General features: G+C 36.2%; 2 long non-coding RNA genes across 3 annotated transcripts; both read left to right on the forward strand.

The window, feature by feature from the left end:
• The first annotated feature begins 949 nt into the window (after nucleotides 1–949).
• On the forward strand, nucleotides 950–16,606 carry LOC116782678. 2 transcript variants are annotated; one of them, XR_004355309.1, is made up of 3 exons: nucleotides 950–992; nucleotides 14,059–14,132; nucleotides 15,115–15,382. It is a non-coding gene; the product is annotated as an uncharacterized LOC116782678 (long non-coding RNA). The 2 variants fall into 2 exon arrangements; XR_004355308.1 differs by lacking the exons at nucleotides 950–992; nucleotides 15,115–15,382 and adding exons at nucleotides 12,928–13,306; nucleotides 16,422–16,606.
• Nucleotides 3,681–4,399, forward strand: LOC116782679. The gene is made up of 2 exons (XR_004355310.1): nucleotides 3,681–3,721; nucleotides 4,216–4,399. It is a non-coding gene; the product is annotated as an uncharacterized LOC116782679 (long non-coding RNA).
• Nucleotides 16,607–21,797: the final 5,191 nt, after the last annotated feature.

Raw genomic sequence — 21,797 nt, forward strand, 5'->3', positions numbered from 1 at the left:
TGAACAGTCTTATTTAAGGTTTTAAACTATCCTTCATTCAAGTGGGGTCTTGATTTCCAGACATTCCTTCCAACCTCTTTTTTTTCTTTGATTCTGTGATCTACACATACTACTTGAAATTACAAGCATTTAGAATGTGGAGGCATCATCTCCAGTCTTCAATATTTTCCTTGTCTGGAAACTTATTTCATGCTAGACTAGGTTCAAAGGTAGAAGTTTTCTTCTTCCTCTAGGAATGTAAATGAATTGGTGCCAATTAAGTCAGTGAGATTAACCAAAATACTCCTTTAAGTGTATGTGGTAGACTGTGTGCTATGGGTAATTGTATTGAGTCTTGGCTGAGGTGAAGTTCCATTTTCCCATAGCAGCCCTCACAGTGCTGTACTGTGCATTCATAGATAGAAAGGTGTTGGTAAGACTCCAGCGTTTCGTATACTGCTGAGCAGTGCTGGCACAGCATGAGTGCTGTCTCCAGTATTCTACCCCTCATCAGTAGGCTGGGGATGCATAAAATCCTGGGAGGGGACACAACTAGTACAGCTTACCCAAACTGACAAAAGGGATATTCCATACCATGTGTCAGCTCAGATATAAAAGCTAAGGAAAGGAGGAGGAAGTGAGGGGCATTTCTTATTTACGTTTGCCTTCTGGAGCAACTGCTACACGTGCTGAAGCCCTAAGCCCTACTTCATGGGAAGTGGCCAGACATTGCTTGCTGATAGGAAGTAGAGAATAAAGTCTTTTTTTTTTCACTTTGCTTGTGCACACAAGACCTTTCACTTGTGCTTTAGTAAACTACTTCATCTCAACCTACAAGTTGCTTTCCATCTTATTTTGTCTCCACTGTCCAGCTGAGAAGGGGGAGTGATAGAGCAGCTTGGGGACCACCTAGCATTCCACCACAAGGTCAATACATCACAATAGTCTCTCTTCTACTGCTCAGCATAATCAGTCTGTAGATATGCACACATGTAGTTGCCTCTCAGTAAAAGGTGTGAATTAGGGGATCATAATTCCTGTCTCTATAGTAAGTTAAACTATACTTATCACATGAAATTTTGAGTTTGGATGAAACTACAAAGAAAGTTTTATCACAAATTGCTTCTCAGACATAATCTACAAGTCCCTTCTCTTTCTCATTCACCATAATACTATAAACCTTAGCATTTTCTCACAATTTAAATGCTTGTGACCTGATATTTCATCTATGTATTTCATTGTGTACAGTGCAATTAATTCCTTCCTAGTGTCTACCTCAAACAATCTAGAAAAGAGACCAGGTTAATTTAAACCTGTTATGGTTAAGTTCATGCTTTAACCTTGTTCTTAACATTTACTACTCTCTCTCCCTTTTCCCCCAAACTGTATTCAAGCCGTGTCCATAAAACAAAAGCTGATTAAGGGACTCTTTGGTCATTACCTAAATCTCAGTTTTCTAGTCTTTTAATGAAGTGCTAGGCAGCTGTGGCTGTTAAATGCATATGTTTCTTTTGAGGATTACACATTTACCAATGACTGCAAGATGACTGTTTAGCAATGTATTAATAACTAATTATGAACTTATGCCAAATTGATTTTTAAAAATTATTTTAAATTTAGAGAAATTGACTAGATTGTCAACAGATTAGAAAAAAAGTGAATGCATAAAATCTTGGATTTTAGATAATTTAAAAAGCAACAAAGCAAAACACTCGGATTTTTCTATACTTAAAGGTCTCTTCCAATTAAATGCAAAATTTCCATAGAATGTGCAGAATATTCTGGATACATTTCTAGTTTAAAATACATTTCAAATCATTGAAACACAGATTTTCCCAGAAAAAAAAAAAAATTATAATCACTTCATCTGTCTAAAACCTGTTTCTATAATTATCAGTGCTTTTACTCCCATTAGGCATCGGCAGCATAGTTACAAACAGGACTTTCCCTCCTGGCAATGTTGTGGCCAAAAAAGTAATTTTCTCATGACAATGCTTCCATATTTAGAAAAATTAGAGCAGATCTCTTTAATCATTTGATGAAATGAGACATTTCACCACAGAATCAGGAGTACAAATCTAAGTCCTCTTCTATCCTTATGAACAGATTTCACCATGACTCAAATGAAATACATAGCTATTCATTTTGAAAGGGGAATGTACCGACTTTGTCTGGGATGAAGCTAACTTTCCTCATAGCAACCTGTAAGAGACTAGAGGAATGATTGACTGGCTCAAAACAATCAGATGGGAATTGTGGTGGAACAGAGTGAGCCCTGTGTAGGTGGGGTGGTGCACTGCTCCCTCCACCCCCTTGAGCCTTCTCAAACTGTGCTGAGTAGCTCAGGAGCGTTTGAAAAGTCAGCTGCTGACCTGCACTGTAGTGGAGGTGGTTGGTCTCATGGGACCACCAGGAATATTCTGGATCTGTGTAAAGCATGAGATTTTGGTGCTGAAATTAGCATAAGCTCACCTGGAGGGCCCCAGCAGTCCGGAACAGATAAGAGCATGGTGAAATATGTGCTGCATGGCACACTCCACTACCCTGGATTTAAAAGCTACTGAGACCATGCTGGATCCTTGGGTGGTGACTATCTTCCTTTCTTTTTTCTTTCTCTTTTATCTTCTTCTTCTCAAAATATATTGCAAAGTGGCCTAAGGAAAATTCCACTCAGTGCCTTGCTAAGTGCCTTGTTGTATCTGGATATGTTAAAGTTCACTAAGTTAAACTTTGCCCAGTGCTTATTCCATTGGCATGTTCTAAAATTTGCAAGTAAAAATTGATTTTGAACCTCTGGAGAATTTTGTTGTTTCTCCTATGTGCCATCAAGAGCAAATCTAACTACCTTCTCTTAAACCTACCATGCAAACTGGAGAATTACACAGCCCATGTGGTGCTGTGTTTTAGATTTGTGGCCAAATCAGTGTTGATAGCAATATTCTGACTTTTACAGAGCACTGCTTATGCACTATCAAGGCCTTCTCTGTTTCCTACTCTGTTTCCTTTCTCTGTTTCCTACTCTGCCCAATCAGTGAGTATGCTGAGGTCACACAAGAGTTGGGAAGAGACACAGCCAGGAGACCTGACCCAAAATGACCAAAGGGATATTCCATGCCATGAAACCTCAGGCTCAGGGGTAAATCTGTGGGAATTTTCCCAAGGTGTCCATTGCTTGTAGCATGGACACGGATCTCCTGGTGATGAGTGATTATTTTTGCATCACTTGCTTGTTTGTTTACTTCTTTTTTTTTCACTTCACTTGTTAAACTCTCTTTACCTTGACCTGTGAGTTTTCTATCTTTTGCCATTCTGATTCTCCCCCTGATCCTGCTGGGGGAATAGTGAGTGAAAAAGTGGATAGGGACATATTTGCCATCCACAGAAAGTGAAAGATTGGTCATTAACTACCTATGTAAATTTTTATTTAAAATAATCCATAGGAATTGATTTAGTTTAATTAATTTACATAGCTGAGTAAGCAAGGCTGGGATAGAATAATTTATTAACAAAATAATAGGATTTGACTATACTAAATAGTGACTATTGCCAGCAAGTTTTGAATAAACCACTGCTCTTTAGCGAGGGAAAGCTTTCCACGAGAAATCAGTTTGTTAGTGTTTGGCTGTAATTTTTAGAGGTACCATGTAAAATCATATTTTTTTCCAGTAGGTCAGATTTTGGCACCTCTACTGATGTTGCATAAAATAAATTTCCTTTAATTTACCCAGTCATTGGGACACTGGTATGAACCTGAGCATTATGATGTTTGTTAAATGTGACTGACTTATTTTGCAAACTGCTGAAAATAATTAAGTGTTTGGAGTGCAATACTCACCATAGCTAGTAAGGGTAGAAACACCATCCCCTATTAAATGTAACTGTTTTCAGTTGCTGACAGGTTTTTCTAATGACTGATCATAGTCTTAAGGTCTTTAAGCTAAACTTTAAGACAGTCATAAAAAAACCACTTGTATTATATTTTCTCTGGAATTAAGATTCGTTTATTTTGCTGGGTTTGGATTTTTTTTCTTATTTTTAACATAGAAAAGGATGTATGCTATTAAGCTAAATTCCATAGAGATTAAAAACCCTTTTTAACATTAACAGAGGCAACTAAATATTATGGTTTTATGAAAGAATTGGCACTAAAACTCGTTTTTATTGTTATTAGTTGATGGACCTTGAAGCCTGACAGCATTATGCTTGTTTTATAACTTCTAGCCTTTTGTTAGACAGATTTGCTTCATAATGTCTGAAGATAGTCAATTTTGGAGGACGCAAGGATCTCAGATGGAACCGTATCGACATAAAAGTGAATATAGAACCAAATCGCGCTTTCATTTCAAGAAAAGCACGTAATGTACAAATGACCCCAAGTAGCCACACTTCTTTATGCATTTGAGTGGAATATTTTTCAGAATATGGGACTTTTTTTAGATTTTGGTCTGCATACATATGTTGTGCTTTATACAAAAATGTATAATTTGGGATGCAGTTGTAATTGATGTATTTCTAAAAGCAATAGCTGTGAGGCAGGGAATATCAAATATACTTTATTGTGGGAAAGGAAAAATGAAAATTATTTTACATAGAACTAAATGTCATTTCTCAAGCATATTTGTACCATGCTAACCTGACATAAATGAATCTTCTACCTGTGATGAGTTTTATAATAGAAATATTTTTCTTTGGAACAACTTGCCTTCCATTCCAATTCTGAGCTTTGCTGTAGAATGGAATGTGGTAAAAGAGCAATAGGCAACAAAGCAAGGATAGGTGAGGTGGTCTGTTTCAGATAAATATGAGAGTAATGAAGATAAAGGTCATCTGATATGAGTGGAGAAAGGCTGGGGTTTTTTATTACCATATAACATCTTGAGAATATGAGTAGGCGAGGACATTTCAAATGTTTTTAGACAAAATGAAAAAATTGGAAAGGAAAAAAAAAAAGGAAGAAAGAAAATTCCTAAATAAGGAGGTCATAAACAAGGTTTTCATTTTTATCACAACAGCTAAAAATTATAAATTAAAATGAAAACACATGAAAATATTTTCTCATACGGATCTTGGGATGATAAAAATGCTGTCTGTGTTGGTTGTGATATGATAAAACCCTACGTAATTTTGAAGAAAAAAAGATTAAACCAGATAAAAATAATTTTTTGAAATTAATTTTGGTTTTGGCACAAATGCATAATTTTTTACTTTACATAAGATTGAGATCAGAATTCATTCTGTATTAGATTATATACTCAGATTTGAGGAAATTTTTTCCCTTCCCTTCTCTTTTCTGGTCATCTATGTGTATAAGACAGGCAAGTGAGAGAATACGGGACTATAGTGAGACAGTTTTGATTGCTAGAGCAAGCAGTAAAAGAAATCAACTTAAGTAAAAGAAACAAACATTTCTGGAAAAATTCCCATGGAACATGACAAATACTGTATACTGCAAGGGAAATTTTTGTGGTCATAGTCTCACATTGTGTAAGAAGCTTTAGCTGTATTAAAAATTGACTTTGCTGAACAGCTTATACATTTGTATATCAACACAGCTAGCTGTTAAATAATAGACATGACACCTTATTATGCAAAAAGAAGAGTTTCTAAGCACACAGTAAGATACCCTTAATTTGCATCTAACTAGAAAGCAAGACTGGAGTGAAAAATAGAAAGTTGTTAGGGCAGTTAGAATCACTGACCATGAGCAATTTCATTTAAGTCTAGTAAGGAATGCAAGAGTTCACCGAGCTCAGTGTTGAAGCAGTTCTTTATTCTTATTTATTTGAAGAACTGTGGTATAGAAGCTTAAAAAGCCATGGAAGGTCTATAAACTTTTTAAAATTTACTCCCATTTTAAGGTCTCTGACAGTTTAAATATTTGTATGAATGATACTTAACTTTCTTGTTTTCCAGAAGTCAAATGTATGGTAATTTGGAATATTTTGTTCTACTTTTATCAAGAATCCAAAACTTGCTCCTAAGAAAGCACACAAAACAATGCAAAAAAAAATCAGTCTCTGGATTTTTTTCTTGAAAATAATTGAGACTTCAATATTGAAAATTAGGGGCTAATAGGTAACCTTTATCAGTAGGAAGGTTTGACTTGGTCCCACTCCAGTATGAGAACCTTTAGAGTCTCAGTTTCTTTGGTTAAAGAAGCATTCCAGAATCAAGACTTTAATGAGATTCAATAAAAACCCATATCAAAGGGACAATGGGCACAGCACTGTAAGGCTTCTAAATCATGTAAGTATATAAAAGTATACATATCTATATTTGTTGTTGTTCTAAAAGAAGGAAAACCCCAAAATTATTAATTTAACTTTAAGAGCATTATTTTTATATTTTGGGTTTTTTGCATTTTTTGAAAACTGCAAGTTATTCTCAGGATAGTTGGTCCCACACTTTGCCCTCATATGTACCTTCTATATAGTAAGAGAGGGATAAGAAGCTTTTAAAAGTACAAATTTGTGAGTGTATAATTTGAGGAACTGGATTCTCAAAAAGTGTTCAAATTTTAAATAGCAAATTTTAAGCTCAAAAATTTCTTCAAAATCTGTTAAAATGAAAACAGATTTTAGTTATCCTACTGAACAATACCACTTTAGTTGTCCCACTGAACAATACCACTCAATCACTGTAGCACATGATATTTCAACTGTGTACTTTATTTATTTATTGATTAAATAACTAATCCCTTTGTTCTTGATTCAGAAAGCAGTGAAAGTCTCACAAAGATTTTTCTTCACCTTTTATCAGATAACATGAAACTTCAAATGAAATAAGTCAAAAAACCAACATTGAGTCCCCTAATGTTTACAAAACAAAAATAAGGTCAATAGAATAGAGAATTTTAAAGTTTACTAAAGGTAGGAATATTGTTTCTGTCAAAAAGAGAGATAGGTGTCAGGAAGAGAATAAGAAAAGAGCAAGCAGGAAAGCGGCAAAATTTCTGAATGATAAATTGGTAAGATACTGAAATTTGAGAAGAAAATAAATGAAAACTTCTACTAATCCTGATGGTTTCAGAAGAGGGCACAGCAGAGTCATCACAATATCACGAAGTGTTCAAAAAAGCATGTGGATGTGGCATATGCAGGCATAGTTTAGTGGTGGGCTTGGCAGTGCTAGGGGAATGGTTGGACTTGTTGGTCTCAGAGGTTTTTCCAGTCTTAATGATTGCATGATTCCATGCTGCGAGCTGTCTGCTGTTCACAGGAATCTGAGCACTTCCGGGCAGAGGGAAGGCTGCAGCTTGTCCCTCCTGCAGCCTTGGCCAACAACATGCAGTGGGGCTCATGGATACTGGACAGTGGGTCCTGGTAGTGAAAATGAAAGTGAACTCTCTGGGAAGTGGCAAGAGAAGGGGCAGCATGGGAGCGAGCATCACTGCAAAAATCCAGCAAGGCAAAGCACACCGGACAACAGGCTGGGATGTGCTTGGATGTTCCCCAGAGAAGGATCCCTGTGCTGCAATATGCTTCTACAACCACCCCTATAGGCACCCTCATCCCTGATTCCAGCATGTATCTTGGATTTGCACTGAAAATCAGGGGGTCAGAGGCTGGGAGAGAAGCTCTGTTATCATCGAACATGGGGTGCCAGATGTACTTGCAGTCTCATGAGCTGTCCCAGTGTGGATTTGCCCCACAGGCTGATTACTGCCACTTCCCCTGCCCTTCTACAACCTGCAATGGGACACAAGGAGTGAAAGGACCTCAGAGAGCCAGAGGCAGACATTTGTACCTACCTCACTGAGAACTCTTTGGGAAGCACTTTCCTTGAGAAGCAAGCCCCTTGCCTCCAAAAGGATGACCTAAATCTGTAGTTTTCTTGGGGAACACCAAACACCCTTAAGAAACTCTAGCAAGGCTGAATTACTTCTGATCCTCTCAGAACAGGTACTCTAGCTCAAGCTCCTATTGCATCAAGTATGTTTTCCAGGTTCAGACTACTGGCCTTCAGTATGTCCAGCAAGATCTTTAGGTCCACCATGTTATGGAAGTGGACCTTCAGGACAGGGACCTTCGCGGCCTAAACTGCCTGTATATATGCTTTTGTGTCTTGTCCATGGCAAAAGGGGCAAAAGAAAAGCAGGAGTGGGCCCATGTGTTCCAGGGCTCAGGTTTTGTGCCATTTCAGTTCCACAAAGACGCAGATAAGGGGGAGAAAGACAATGTCGACAGAAAAATTTGCCTGTAGCTTCACTGAAAAATCCAGTCCATAAGGTCCTTTTGCAAAGGTATCTGCTAAAAAAGAAAAAAAAATCAACCAACCAAAAAACAATAAAAATAAACATTTGAAAAGGAACAGGATTGAAGATATTTGGGAGTCTGGAAGTGTGTTAGGGCTTGACCCAGAATCCTTTTAAATAATTTTTACTGTTTGAGGTGGGTTTTGGATCAGTCCTCTTGGATGATTCACATAACAACATTGAGATACACGATATATACTGCACAACATGATGAAAAAATTGAGAAATTGAAATTCAAAAAAGATCTGTTGTTCGTATATAACCCATATGCCATTTTCTGCACTTCATAATCTTTAATGGATTTCAGATTAGGTAAGATTCCTAAAATAGTATTTTGAAAGCTTTTATACTTGTCCAGGGACTATAGGATGATCTCAGAGCAGAATCTTATTTTCAAACAGGTAGAAAAACAGAAGTGAACTCATCAAGAAGGGCAAATTCTGCTTCTAGTTTTGTATATGAAAATTATTCTAATTAGTCCAAAGTGCAAACTTGGCCCCAAGCGGTGTAAATTTTATTATCTCAGAGCCTATTCCTTTAAAGAGCTAATAACTGCTCTTTTTCCATAGACTGTAATTTGTAGGTATATGATTCTTCTTAGAAACTCCCATATCCATACTGAAATACCTATTTCTACAAAGTAGGTCACCATTTATGAAGAAAGTCACTAAGCAGACTTTATTCGCAGAAAAAGTTTACTATTTTAGTGTAGAGAAGTCTTTAAAAATTAATAAACCACAGAAACATATGCAATCTTTGGTCATGAGAGCTACCTTGATGTCCCCAGAAGCCCTCTACAACAATCTCTATTGAATATAGTGACACTTCAGATTAATTGCCAGATTCTCCCCTGCTGAACTCAGCCAACAAGCCACTCATGACTCAAGCAGATGTTTCTGCCCTTTAAGCAAACTGCAGCATGTTTGTATTCCCATACTCCCCTACCTCCTTCACCTGTGACAAAGGCTTTTACCAGAGACATTACAGGAATTTTACCCATGAGAAGCAAGATGCTGGCCCACCAGCAGTGCTGTAGAGTAGCCTAAGTTTCCATCAGCCAGAACACAGGGGAATCTAGGGGATAAAATATTATAAAAAATATTGATTAGATTCATCAGTATAACTATACTGATAGCTACTGCATTTAGAAGGTAAAAGGGGACAGCATGCTCCTTGAAAAGTTCCCCTGGAAAAATGTATTTGTCTGAGCTCATTTCACTAAAGATTTTCATAACGTTAGAGAGGGTAAAAAGTAGCTGTCTGAGATAAATTGGCTTTCTGTGTCCTGAATAAAGCTAAGCAGAGGGAGAGTGGACAGTGTCAGGTATCAGCACAGCAGTAAGACCAAACGGTGTAAGGACCAAAGCAGTACAGCAAGTCTTCCCTGGATTCTTTTGTAGCCCTCAGGTACCCTGAGGAAGACTTCTGCAGGGATAAAACCAGACAGCTTTCTTGTAGATGCTGTAGCATGTAGTACCATACCCACAGCTGGAGACTCAGTGCTGCTAGGAACAGGGCCCAGTGCCTGCAGCTGGATCTCTGTGCACAGCCTCTACTGTCCTTTTGATCTGCCCCTCTGAACATTAATGCTTTCCTGACTCCCACACAAACTTTTGTGGTGTCCTGTTACCCTTCAGTTCCCTCTTTTCTTAGGGAGACAGAGAAAATATGACTGACAGTTTGCTTTTACTACATTTCAGTTGCTATTTCAAAATACTTAGTCATCCAAATTAAATTGGATTGAAAAGAACTGTGGAGTTCTGTATGAGCGTGAATAGGCTGAGCAGAACTCTATGGGAATGGTACATTTCTTCCTGAATGTGTCACTTTTTCAGTGATATTCCACTTCCATTTCCACATGATTTTTCTTCCTTCCTCACCTCCCTCCCTCTGTCCCTCTGCCTCCCAAAAAAATCTATCATTTTTTCAGGAAAACTTGGAACAATCTCTTATTTGGGAAATATTTGTCCATCCACAGGGTTTGTGGGTGTTTTATGTAATTTTAATTAGTTTCCCTTCTTGTGAAATATGTGATGCTAATCCATTTTTTTTTTTTTTTGGTAACATTGGGACCATTTTTTAGCCCCAACCAAGCTTTCAGCTGATTTCTTCTCCACTTTCAAACCCCATTTTGGAAATCTTAAGAAGACTTAAGGCTTTGCCTTTTCAGTTGTGTGCTTTTGGCATCCCTGCTACCATCATGATCACTGAAGTAAGATGCATTTCCTTCCTGCCCTTCTTGTCTAAAACAACATAAATATTATATAACGATGAAGAGACTGGCACCACCTCCTCTTTCCTTTTTGGAGAACAGATGACCAAGTGCTTTGGGGAAAAGCATAAATGAACTGCATCTCTGAAGCTTGCAACATGTTCAAAAGCTCTGGGAAGGGCATCTATTTATTTTTGTTACAGCCATGATCAGGAAAGGCTTAGGTGTTTCGAAAAATACTGGATTTTTTAAAATTTCAACTTACAATTTTAACAATTGTCTTTTGTCTAAAATTGTGATATCGTTCAAAGGTGCAGCTTAAAATATAATGTTAATTTTAAAAAAATTAAATTACAGAAACATTCTTTAACAAACTATTAGTTCCAGAGTGTAGAGAAACTGGGTTATCAAAGAAACTGTCATGGTGATGTAAAATTTATTTATATTTGAGCAACCTATTTTGTTTAACTTGAGAGAATAAGCTTTGCTTTCCAGGATGAAATCTTCCCAGAAACTGAAAACAAAATCAGGCTAAGACAAGCATCTGACACAGATAATGAGAGTATTGATGTTAAACTATGTCAGTTATAACCAACTGAAAATAGGATCTTTTAATGGGAATATCATAAAACTTTAATCAAACACGGTTAAACCATTCTTTTTAAAAAAGGAGTATTAATGCTTTCTGTAAGTATTAAAAGTAGAAGTTTTAAATACAATAAAATATTTTAGAAGAAAAAAATATCTACTCTTTTTTCAATCCAGATTATTCCATTGAAACATTCATGCATTCTTTAGGAGGTCTGCTGCTGCCATGGATAATGACAGGGCCCTTGTAACCAGCATGTTTTAATTGCCATTTTCTCTTTCATGCACTTTTTTCAAGTCAAATATTTCATTTTTTTCAGGATTCAAAGAGATGTGTAATACAAAAAAATAATATATTCATATTAATTTATGCTCTTATGCTATTATTTCAAGGTAGAACATAAATAAATATAAATATTTTCTCTTTATTATCGTTTTTAAAAAATGAATTTGGAAACTTCATATTTCAAATTAATTTCCTGTGTCTAGGAAAAATAGCTGCATTACATCTCTTGGGGATTGATGCAATCTGTGTCTTATTTCACCTTTACAAGTCTGAAAACATATATATGTGTATGTATGTATGTTATATCTCCAGAGCATTATAAGCAAGGATAATTGATAATGAATTTCTGAAATATACAGGGAAAGTATCACCATTACACTGCCACTGTAGACATCTAAGTTTCTTTATAAAGAATTATCTAAGGGATTTTAAAAATATAATTTTTTTCTTGTTGTTAAGGTTAAATTTTTTCAACCTGTTACCAGCAGAAAGGCTGTCTACACACCCACCACAACTCTCTATAGGCACATTCAATTACAAATAAAGCCATTTTACTTTCTTATTACACTCCATGTTACTACCCTGGCTGAATCACTACCACCTACTAGATATAGCCAAAATGTTAGCAACTGTGATGAAGAGAAGGAAAAAGAACTAACTTGCTATACAAAGCTTTATGCTGTGATGTTTTATAAAGCTGACACTGTCAGTCAATGCCCATCAGGATTGCTTGTGCAAAGCCCAGGGCTTACTATTGATTTAATTAACTGGAGTTGAGATAAAGTTCAGTTATGCAGTGCAATAATTTGCAGGATGTTAACAGGGTTTCACAGTATGTATTGTGAGGCAGGAAAACCACAGAACTGCATGGATGGGACACAGCCCTGGGACCAGTGACTGACAGACTAACAGAGAAAACTCCGTATGTATCAAACACCTGGGCAACATGTTGTGTTACTGATATCTGAGATACAAAAGTTGTAAAACATATACAGGGGAGTCGGTTCTGATTTCTCTTTCCATTACCAGGTAGCAACACAGATCAAGAAACTAATCAGATCAACATTCACTGTGTGATTATCAGAGGAATAATACTTTTTAATATAAGTGAATTTAAAAGGATATAATGCTCATTTTTAAAAGAACACAATGTAATATCACCAGTGACACAAAGACCCATCTGTTAGGCTATATAGGCAACTTTTAAAATCTGATTTTGTCATTTGTTCCCTTGCAGGTTTTTATTATATTTAATTCACACTGGGAAAATGAATGTATGTGACAAGATTAAAAATAAGTTTGTTTTTAGCTACAAGCAATTAACAAGTTCTCTTTTCCACCTTCAGCATGTACCAGTCATTTTATTTGTATATATGTGTTGCATAGATATGGTTATTTGTCTGCACTTTATACATGTTACTAAAATAGTAACAGTGTTGCACAATATCCACTTCTTTTAACTTAAACTTTGTCTCAAAAATCTCTCCTCTATTTGCAGATTTGTTGAAATGAGTGTCTCTTAAACCTTGAAATATGTGTCTCTTGTGGACTAATAACTAGGAATATTAGTCAGATATATTTATGTGAGTTTAGTTCTCCCATTTTACATGATAGCTGCTTTAAAAAGACTTGGTGAATCGGTCTTAGATACCAGTGTTTCAGAGTTCTGCTTTGTAGGGAAAAAGCTCCTTTTTCCTTCTAGGAAGCTGGTTGCAGAGCATTCCTTGCTTCAGACCTCTCTTTGCCACGTTATTGTTGACAATATCGTAGGTCTGCCACCATCCAACAATCAACCCAACCTGCTCTCATCTCTGTATCCAATAGCACTATTCCCATCCTCAAGGACAGCCATCAGCCAGCCTTTGTTTTCCGTGTATAATTGCAGGGGGCTGAGTGGATCATAAAAAGGCCAAAAGGAAGTTTTACATAAACATAGACACAGACACAGATACAGACACACACATACATATAGCTATAGATACAGATGGTATGTATACACACACACACACACGTATTTCTTTATGTATGTATATGTCTCTATATATGTGTATTTATATATATATATATATAATAAAAGCCTAGATCTATCACATGAAATCAATGCAATATACTAAACAATGTAAGAATTAGTTAAGAAACTTATTTTGAAAATAGGTCAACTGGAGGTAAACATTTTGGAAGTATAAAAATGCTGTTGTCTTAGAAGATCAAAATATTTTTTTTTCCTCAAAATTTTAGGAGTCATTTGTCTTAAAGTAGTAAGCTGAAGAAACTCTCTGCGTTTTATTCAATAATGTTGGTAAAGAATGGTACATTTTGTTTCATATGAGGCAACTGATTATGTAATTATTCAGATGCTAACAACCTTCATTAATGTATAATAAAATTTATACAGCTGTTATGCAGTTTTGCTGTACGTTGATTCAATGTGTTTTCAAATATCACAAATGATCTCTTCATTAACTGTCTGTAAGTGTCTGAGACTTAGCTAAAACATCCCAAAATCAGGTGGCTCTGGTATCTGGAAAACATACATGGAATAACACATGAAGCAAACTGTTCTGAGAGGGTCAAGGATAGAATACTATGATGATAAATAATAAGATTATGGTGATAGGTAATTTGAGGCAGATTCAGCAGAATCCCTTTCTGATGTTAACAGACAGTTTGTACAGAAATGTGGCTTGTCTGCCAATTTATTTTGCATTCCTTTAATGGAAAAACTCTTAAATATTACAGGACAAAACCAAAGAAATTTCCCAGATAAAGCAATCAAGTAAAACTCCTTGGCATAGAGTGAAGGCTGAACACAGGTAACAACTTTCAGAAGAATGAGCTTTAAAGTCACTGAGGAGGAAATGAGATCTTTATACAAGTGAAGTAACAAAATTAAGATGACCTTTAAAAACAATAAGAGTTAAACATTGCATGGCTTAACAATGATCAACCAAATGACCTTCGTTATGACCAGACACACCTTTTTGATAAGGATGTGGTGAAAGAGTGGAAAGGGCACAGGTTCTTTTTCTTACATTCTTTCCTCAAACATCTGCAGCTGGTCACTGCTGGAGACAGGATACTGCTTTACAAGAATATTTATTCTTCTCCATAAGGATATTCTTGTTTTGTGGCACATTCTTCTTTTTTTGGTTTTTCCCCAGACATTTTAAAGTACAATTTCTTTGAATTAAATAATTTTCCTGAATAAATATGGCCTAGGTAAAGGCTATTCCCTGGTAGTATTTGGGAAGGCTTGCAAATTAAAATAGGTATTTCAGAAAACGATGATAAGCGAGATTTTACTTTCATCATTTGCCTGTAGAATATAACAACAGCAGCCAAAACCCTTTTTCTTTCTTGTATATCTAGTGATTTTGTCAGTGTTTAATTTTATATTACACATCTAAACTACTCTGCGCTCATGCTTCATAGTTTTACTTGAGGATATGTTTGGTTTCAAAAAGAAATATTTGCATAAATTTTTCATGATTCACTATGTGTTTGAGACCACTTATGCAGAGTGACCAGTGTAAAAGCAGTTTGAATTGCTTTAATAAGCAATATGCCTTAGCTTTTCACAGGTACTGACTCTATTGCTTGTTGCTGTTACTTTCAGTGGTAGCAAAGAGTTACCAGTAGATGTTACATTTATTGGACCAACTAGCATTCGTTAAAAAGTTTCGACACTTTTAGCAATGGAGTAATTAGAACATGATTCATTTATTTCACATTGCTTGGCAAGTCTATTTTTCTTTTTGGTTTCGTTTTCATCTTTGTTCTACATCCATTATCAAGTAAAACCTGTCACATGAACTTCTCATCTTTGTGAAATGTCAAGATTTTTCACAAACTCAGTAAAAATACAGTAAAATAAAATAAATAAAAAACACCTATTCTTTCTTTTGTTTTTACAGATTTCTGACAATGTTTTTTAATGTTGCTTTTTCTATTACACTTGGATATGACACAGATACAAAAATGTTCTCATTTTTCTGCTTTTTCCTTGCTTCCAACCTTGTGCTAGGACAGAAAGAAAGACTAGTAAAACAAGTATTGAAATTATAAAATGACCCAAATCAAATTAATATTATTCTGAGATAATTTTCACATTAGAAAGTTAGTTGAATAACAAAAGACTGGGAAATAAAATGTGTATTATGTATCCAGAGTACAAAGGGAGAGATAAAAGTCCTTAAAGATAAAATGGGAATGGAAAAGTGCATAAATAAGAAATGGTCAAAGCACTAGAAAAATTGACTACACACAGGAGAGGTGTAAATATATAAAAGGATGCTAAGATGTCAATACACAAAAGGGTACAAAGACATCAAATACCTTATTCAAAATACAGTAAATGAAGAGGTGAGAGCACTGGTATGCATGCAAGCAGAGATGAAGGAAGCAGAAGAGAATCAAATGGAAAATATCCAGTTGCAAACAGAAAAAAAAAAAAAAAAAGAGAAAACAAGCATAAATAAAAGTGTAAAAACAGTAATCACCAACCAAAAAAATATTATGACAAGAGTAGTATAGAAAACATAGAGATTAAAAAGAATAGAGTAGTAATACTGCATTTTATGCTGAATTCTATTTACTATAAAAATTTGTTACACTCTTACTAGGTTGAGTGAATTTTTCCGTTGCTTCATTGCATGTTATTAACTTTTGCTGTCCTGTTTTCTCTTGTAACAGCTTCTTAAGATGCAATATTGTATGATTACATTCACTGTTGGACTCGTAGGTCAAATTTAATCTTATATTTTTCCTGCGTAAACCCTGAGAAAACACAATCAAATTATAGAAGGATTTTACATTTTCTTAGTAGTTTGTTTTTCTATCAAAGTAAAATGTATAGTCTAAGAAAAAAAATTTGTTTCGTACACCCATGACACGTCTACCAATATTAATAAAATAATTTTTAATAGTCTCTGTTCTGCTATTAATCTATTTCTGAGGTGCATTAATGACATTATATGTCTATAAGATTAGGAGTTATTCTATAAGCAGTGTAAGCATAATAGTATGTTTTCCATGGTAGTATATTACCTCCAAATATAATGTAATTGTATAATGTATAATAGTCCTTTTCATACTCTGTACAGTGCTGATCCCTCCTTCTCAACAAGGATGTATTAGAAAGGGAAAAAATTCACAGAATGGTGTGAAAAATGACCAGTTGTATGGAATGGATTCCTTAAACTGAACTTCAAATTATGGCTCTTCATTCTGGAAAACAGGCGACTGGAGAGACTATGACATACATCTACAAAGTGTAGCATGAAAATGTGGAGAGGAATCAGCTTTCTACTCTTTATTTCTGCAGTGGAACCAGTTAAAACAACCATTTAACTGCGACAAGTTTGGTTGGATTTTTTTGTTGCCGTTGTTTAGGGTGTTTATTTGTTGGTTTGTTTGTCTTTCAAAAAATATGTATTTTTTCTGATAGTGCCAAGATTAGTGAGAGAAGCTAAGGAAAGCTGTGGTTGTTAAAGCTGAGATGGATACAAATGAAGGTTGGACCAGTTCATAAGAGAAATCCTCTGAAAGTTACTGATTGCATAAGCCACCTCATTCTCATGCAATCTGTGAGTACAAATTGCTGAAAATTAAAGGAATATTCAATGGACATATCAGGCTTATTCTTATTTTCCATAGTCACCTGCTTTGGGCAGCTTCTGGGGAAAAAAAGATACTGATTTAGCTGAACTTTTTAAAACTCCTAATGCAATGCCTTTTATGTTCTTATCATTGCTGAGCTTTGTATACATTGGTGATTTGCATCCTCTAAATTTCATCACTCCAGCCTTATCATTCCAGCAATAATTCAGTGTTCCCTCATCCCTATACAGTTTACAACACAACTGTATCACTCCAACTTCCTCAGGCTAATCTCTACTGCATCTCTTATTTTCTTACTGTCTGCCATTGTTTTGACTCTTAGCAGCATACACTATAGTCACAATAATGTTATATATACTTGTGTAGTGCAGCATGTTTGTTTGCCAAAGGACACAATTTTGATAAAGAAAACACTTCAAATGTCCGCCATTTAACAAATAAATGATTAGTGCCTGGTTTAATTGTTAGACAAATAATTTGCCCTCTGAATCAGACTATGGAAGGTGAAATGACCGCATATATCCTAAGAGTTTCTATTTTGATATTTTTAACTGAAATTTATGTCTTTCCATATAAGAGCTATGTGTGAACAAAAAGTATTTTACTAAAGAAAAAGCCTCATTGAAAATACATCAACCCACTCTATTCTAACCAGACAGATGTAGTGCAGGGTTGGCTGCACTGTGACAACAGAGGAGCTGAACGTAGTACAAGACAGGATGAAAGCCCCTCAGACTGACAGCCTATGCTTTAGCACATGGTAAAACGTGGTTCAGTACTTGGTTCAATGTTATTGACTGGGTGTTTCAGGAGACAAAAAAATATATGTATGTGTATGCTCATCTGTTGTGGTTTAACCCCTGCCGACAACTAAGCACCACACAGACATTCACTCACTTCCCCCCAACCCAGAAGGATGAGGAGAAAAGAACTGGAAGTGTTAAAGTTAGAAAACTCAAGGGTTGAGATAAGAACAGTTTAAAAATATTATAATAGTAATAATAGTAATAGTAGTGTAATAATATAATAAGTATAATAATAATTTGTAGTGGAAAGGAAAATAAGAAAGAGAGAGAAATAAAACTCAAAAAAGAGAAGTAATCCAAATGAAAACAACTGCTCACCACCAACTGATGCCCAGCCACCTAATTTTCCCAATCTACAGTGTAAATATTTACATCTGAGCTGGTCACATTAGATGTGTGACTGGTCAACATAGAAAAATGGGTACTTCTGGGGTAAAATTCTTAGCATCCTGAAGGAACCTAAAACAATCCAGCCTAATAATGCACTTAGAGGTACGCTTTTGTTGCCACTGTGCATGGACGAAATCTATTTTGATTAGCTCAGACAAAGGGATCCATGGTACGGACATTTAAGTTAGGTGATACCAACCCAACTCCTATGAAATGGACCAAAAATATAAGATTACTGTGTGCTCACTAGCTCAAAATGAGAATAAGAAGGATTGGTTAATTCCAATTTCTTTTAGATATCTCCATTTACTTACACGCTGGAAGAGAAGTTGTAGGATTCTGAGCAGTTTTGGAAATTCAGTCTTTCCAGTAAATAAATGAGGTTTGCAAACAGTCCTGTTTTCATGATTTATCTTATCTAATGTAAATAGTTTACAGTAATATATGTGAGAACAGCAGGTATGAGTAGGCTGGTGCGAAATTTGGGTCTAGAATGAGGACTGTCTTTTTTAATGAGGGGCAGTTGAGAGCTACCGTATGCTCCTAACTTTCAAATTAGTAGAGCCATCTGTTAAACAAGTTGTTTGGGATTCTTTTTCTTTTAATTTTATTTCCTTTCTTTTATAACTATATTTAATTATTAAGCAATGATCCTAGTTCTAAGTTCTTTATCTGGAGTTTTCAAAGTTTTTAAAATGACAAAGTTATAGAAATTCTTGAAAAATGTTAAGATCATAAAATGCTGTCCCTAAGAGTTCAGTTCATTAGCTATTATTTGTGGTCTTTCATATCATACAAACTGTGAAAACCTGAAGATCCCAGCTTTGCTGGAAGCCATGTTATTCATATATTTATGTTTGAAGCCTATAAAAAGCCTCAAATACATTTGTTTTCGTGGTAAAGAGTGTCAGGCCTAAGAGAGAGGTAAAGAGCATACATGGAGGAAATTCATATTTTCAAAACTCGGGACTCTATTAATCTTGAAATTCAACTATTTTCTACACAAAATAAGTCTGTGTAAATATTTAAAATAAATAAAATAAAACAAAAAAAATCAAAAAAACTGGAATCAAAATAAAATTCAGCACACAGTAAATAATTTTTATTTTATAAATAGAATTGAGTTACTCCAGAATTTTATGTGTTTTACTTTTGGTAAAACTTAAGTAGTTTGGGTTATTTTAGGAGTGTGTAACTGTTTAGAACTTTTTGTCCGTCAGTGGAGGTACAGCTTGTCTTAGACATGTTAAGAACTTCATCCTTTCCATTTTTGCACATTTTTGTTACATCCAAGTTGGTCATAGAAACTTGGTTATAACTATTTCATGCAGCTTCACTTCCCTCCCTTCTTTACTCATCTTTTTCCTAGTGCAAAATATCTGTAAACCTTTTTCTTTTTCCCTTTTTTTTTTTAATTTTCTTTTAATGTTTCTCTACACATTCAGTGAATGTTAGGCTACATTTACATACTATGCCTGAACTGTTACAATTCTCCTCACTTTGCTCATCTTCTACCCTCCTCTATTTGGTTCTACCACAGCTAGGCTGTCCTTCTGTCAAAAAATCTGGAGTTCCTCACGCCCTCTGATGAATACGATCAAGTCAGTACCCTAATAGAAAAATATTACCAGTTCGCTGTTGATTGGTTTTTTTTCTCCATTGACTGGGTGGTTTCTCTGAAGTTTGAACGAGATGACTGAATTCAGTGATAGTACAAATGAAAATCAGAACTGACTTGAGCAAGATACTGAGAGTTTGCAGCAGGCAAGGAAAAGTAAAGAGAAAATGAAGAATCTCTCTTCATTTCAAAAGTAGGCTCAAAAAAGCAGCTTGATATTGCATCCTTCAGCTGTCCCCAGCACAGCAACTTTTCTCCACTGCATATTCAGTTTAAACGGAAAGTTTGCAACTGCATTTGCTTAAGAGAAATCAATAACCAATTAGTAGCACCAATTATAGGCAAATAATGTAAGAGTATGTCTATATATTACTTACTGCTAATTGCAAGATAAACATGGTGAGCTCCAGATTTTCAGTTGCTGAAGTTTTCTCTCTGTCATGTCTAGTTGGTGTATGTGGCTACAGTGAATCTGATTCACAGTTCAACCTTACCTCTGTGCCTGGTAAAATCATGGAACAGATCCTTCTGGAAGATTTGTCAAGAAATATGAGCAACAGTGACATAATTAGAGGCAGCCAACACACCTTCACCATGGGGAAATCATGCCTTACTACTCTGGTGGCACTTCTGTGATGGAGTGCTTGCTTTGGTGGACAAGAGAAGACTACAGAAGTCTACTTGACTTCTGTAAGGCCTTTGGCAAGGTCCCACACAACATACTTGTTACTAAGCTGGAGAGAGATGGATTTGATGGATGGACTGTTCAGTGGATAAGCAATTGGTTGGATGGCTGCATTTGAAGTGCTACACAGCTCTATGTCCAAATAGAGATCAGTAATGAGTGGTGTCCCTCACGGTTCTGCACTAGAACAGAAAATGTTCAATGTATTACTAGTGATATAGTGTGGATGATACCAGACTGAGTGATGCAGTTATGTATTAGAAGGAAGGGATGTTGTAAGACTCCAGCCCCAGGAGCTGCTGGCTCACGGGCTTGGCTAGGAGTTTTACTTTAATATATAGGTATAGGATTCTTTAATGCCTCAAGATAGCATCAAGAGAATAAGCCACAAGCTTTTTCCAAAGGGATTTCTTTATTAATTTAGAGGAGCAAATAAGGGAATTTGGCCAAAATTCAAAAGGACACCACACAAGCTAGACAAACATGTTGCACCACAATACTGCCTCAGCATATACGATTAATCCACAACAGTTAGTTCAAGATCCAACCAATCCACAACACTTAAATCAAGATCCAATAAATCTACAACACTTAAGATGCAATAAATCCACAACACCTAAGTCAAGATCCAATCCATCCAGCTCCAAGCCACCCTAACCACCAAGAAAGGAGCAGAGAAAGAGAAGCAGAGGGAGCAAGAAGAAAGGAGAAAGAGGGAGAGAAAGCTACCACTGAAACCTTGTAGAAGACCAGCTCTCGCAAGTCCAGGTGGCAGGGCCGAGACACGAGGCGAACACATACCTGTGGTTTAACCTACTCTGGTCCCTATGGTCAACCTCTCCAGGCAGGGTCTCTGACCCACCAGCCACTCTGGGGTTTCAGGCCAAGGTGAGGGGCGATGTCCTCACTATCCCTGCAAATCTGAGCCCGGTTTAGGGGCTCCAGGAGATGTCGTGTGTTATGGTTTTCCCAGGCTGTTTGTGACTGACAACTACTCCAGGGCTTCCCCATGTGGGCTCCAGGGGCCTGCCATGAGGGATAGGATGCCACCCCTCGGATTTGACTCATCCCTTCCCCCTCCACACACACACACACACACATACATACACACACACACACTCCCCATAAGGTGGTTCTGACCCAATAATAACTCATCTGGTGTCTACCAGATGCCATCCAGAGAGACCCTGACAAGCTCGAGAAGTGGACCTGTGTGCACCTTATGAATTTCAACAAGGCCAAATGCAAGGTCCAGAACCTGGGTTGAGGTAATCTCCAAAATCAGTACTGACTAGAGGATAAATAGATTGAGAGCTGTCCTGTGGATAAGGACTTCATGATACTGATGAGTGAAATATTA

Source organism: Chiroxiphia lanceolata, chromosome 2 (genome assembly GCF_009829145.1).
Source record: "Chiroxiphia lanceolata isolate bChiLan1 chromosome 2, bChiLan1.pri, whole genome shotgun sequence".
Classification (NCBI taxonomy): Eukaryota; Metazoa; Chordata; class Aves; order Passeriformes; family Pipridae; genus Chiroxiphia; species Chiroxiphia lanceolata.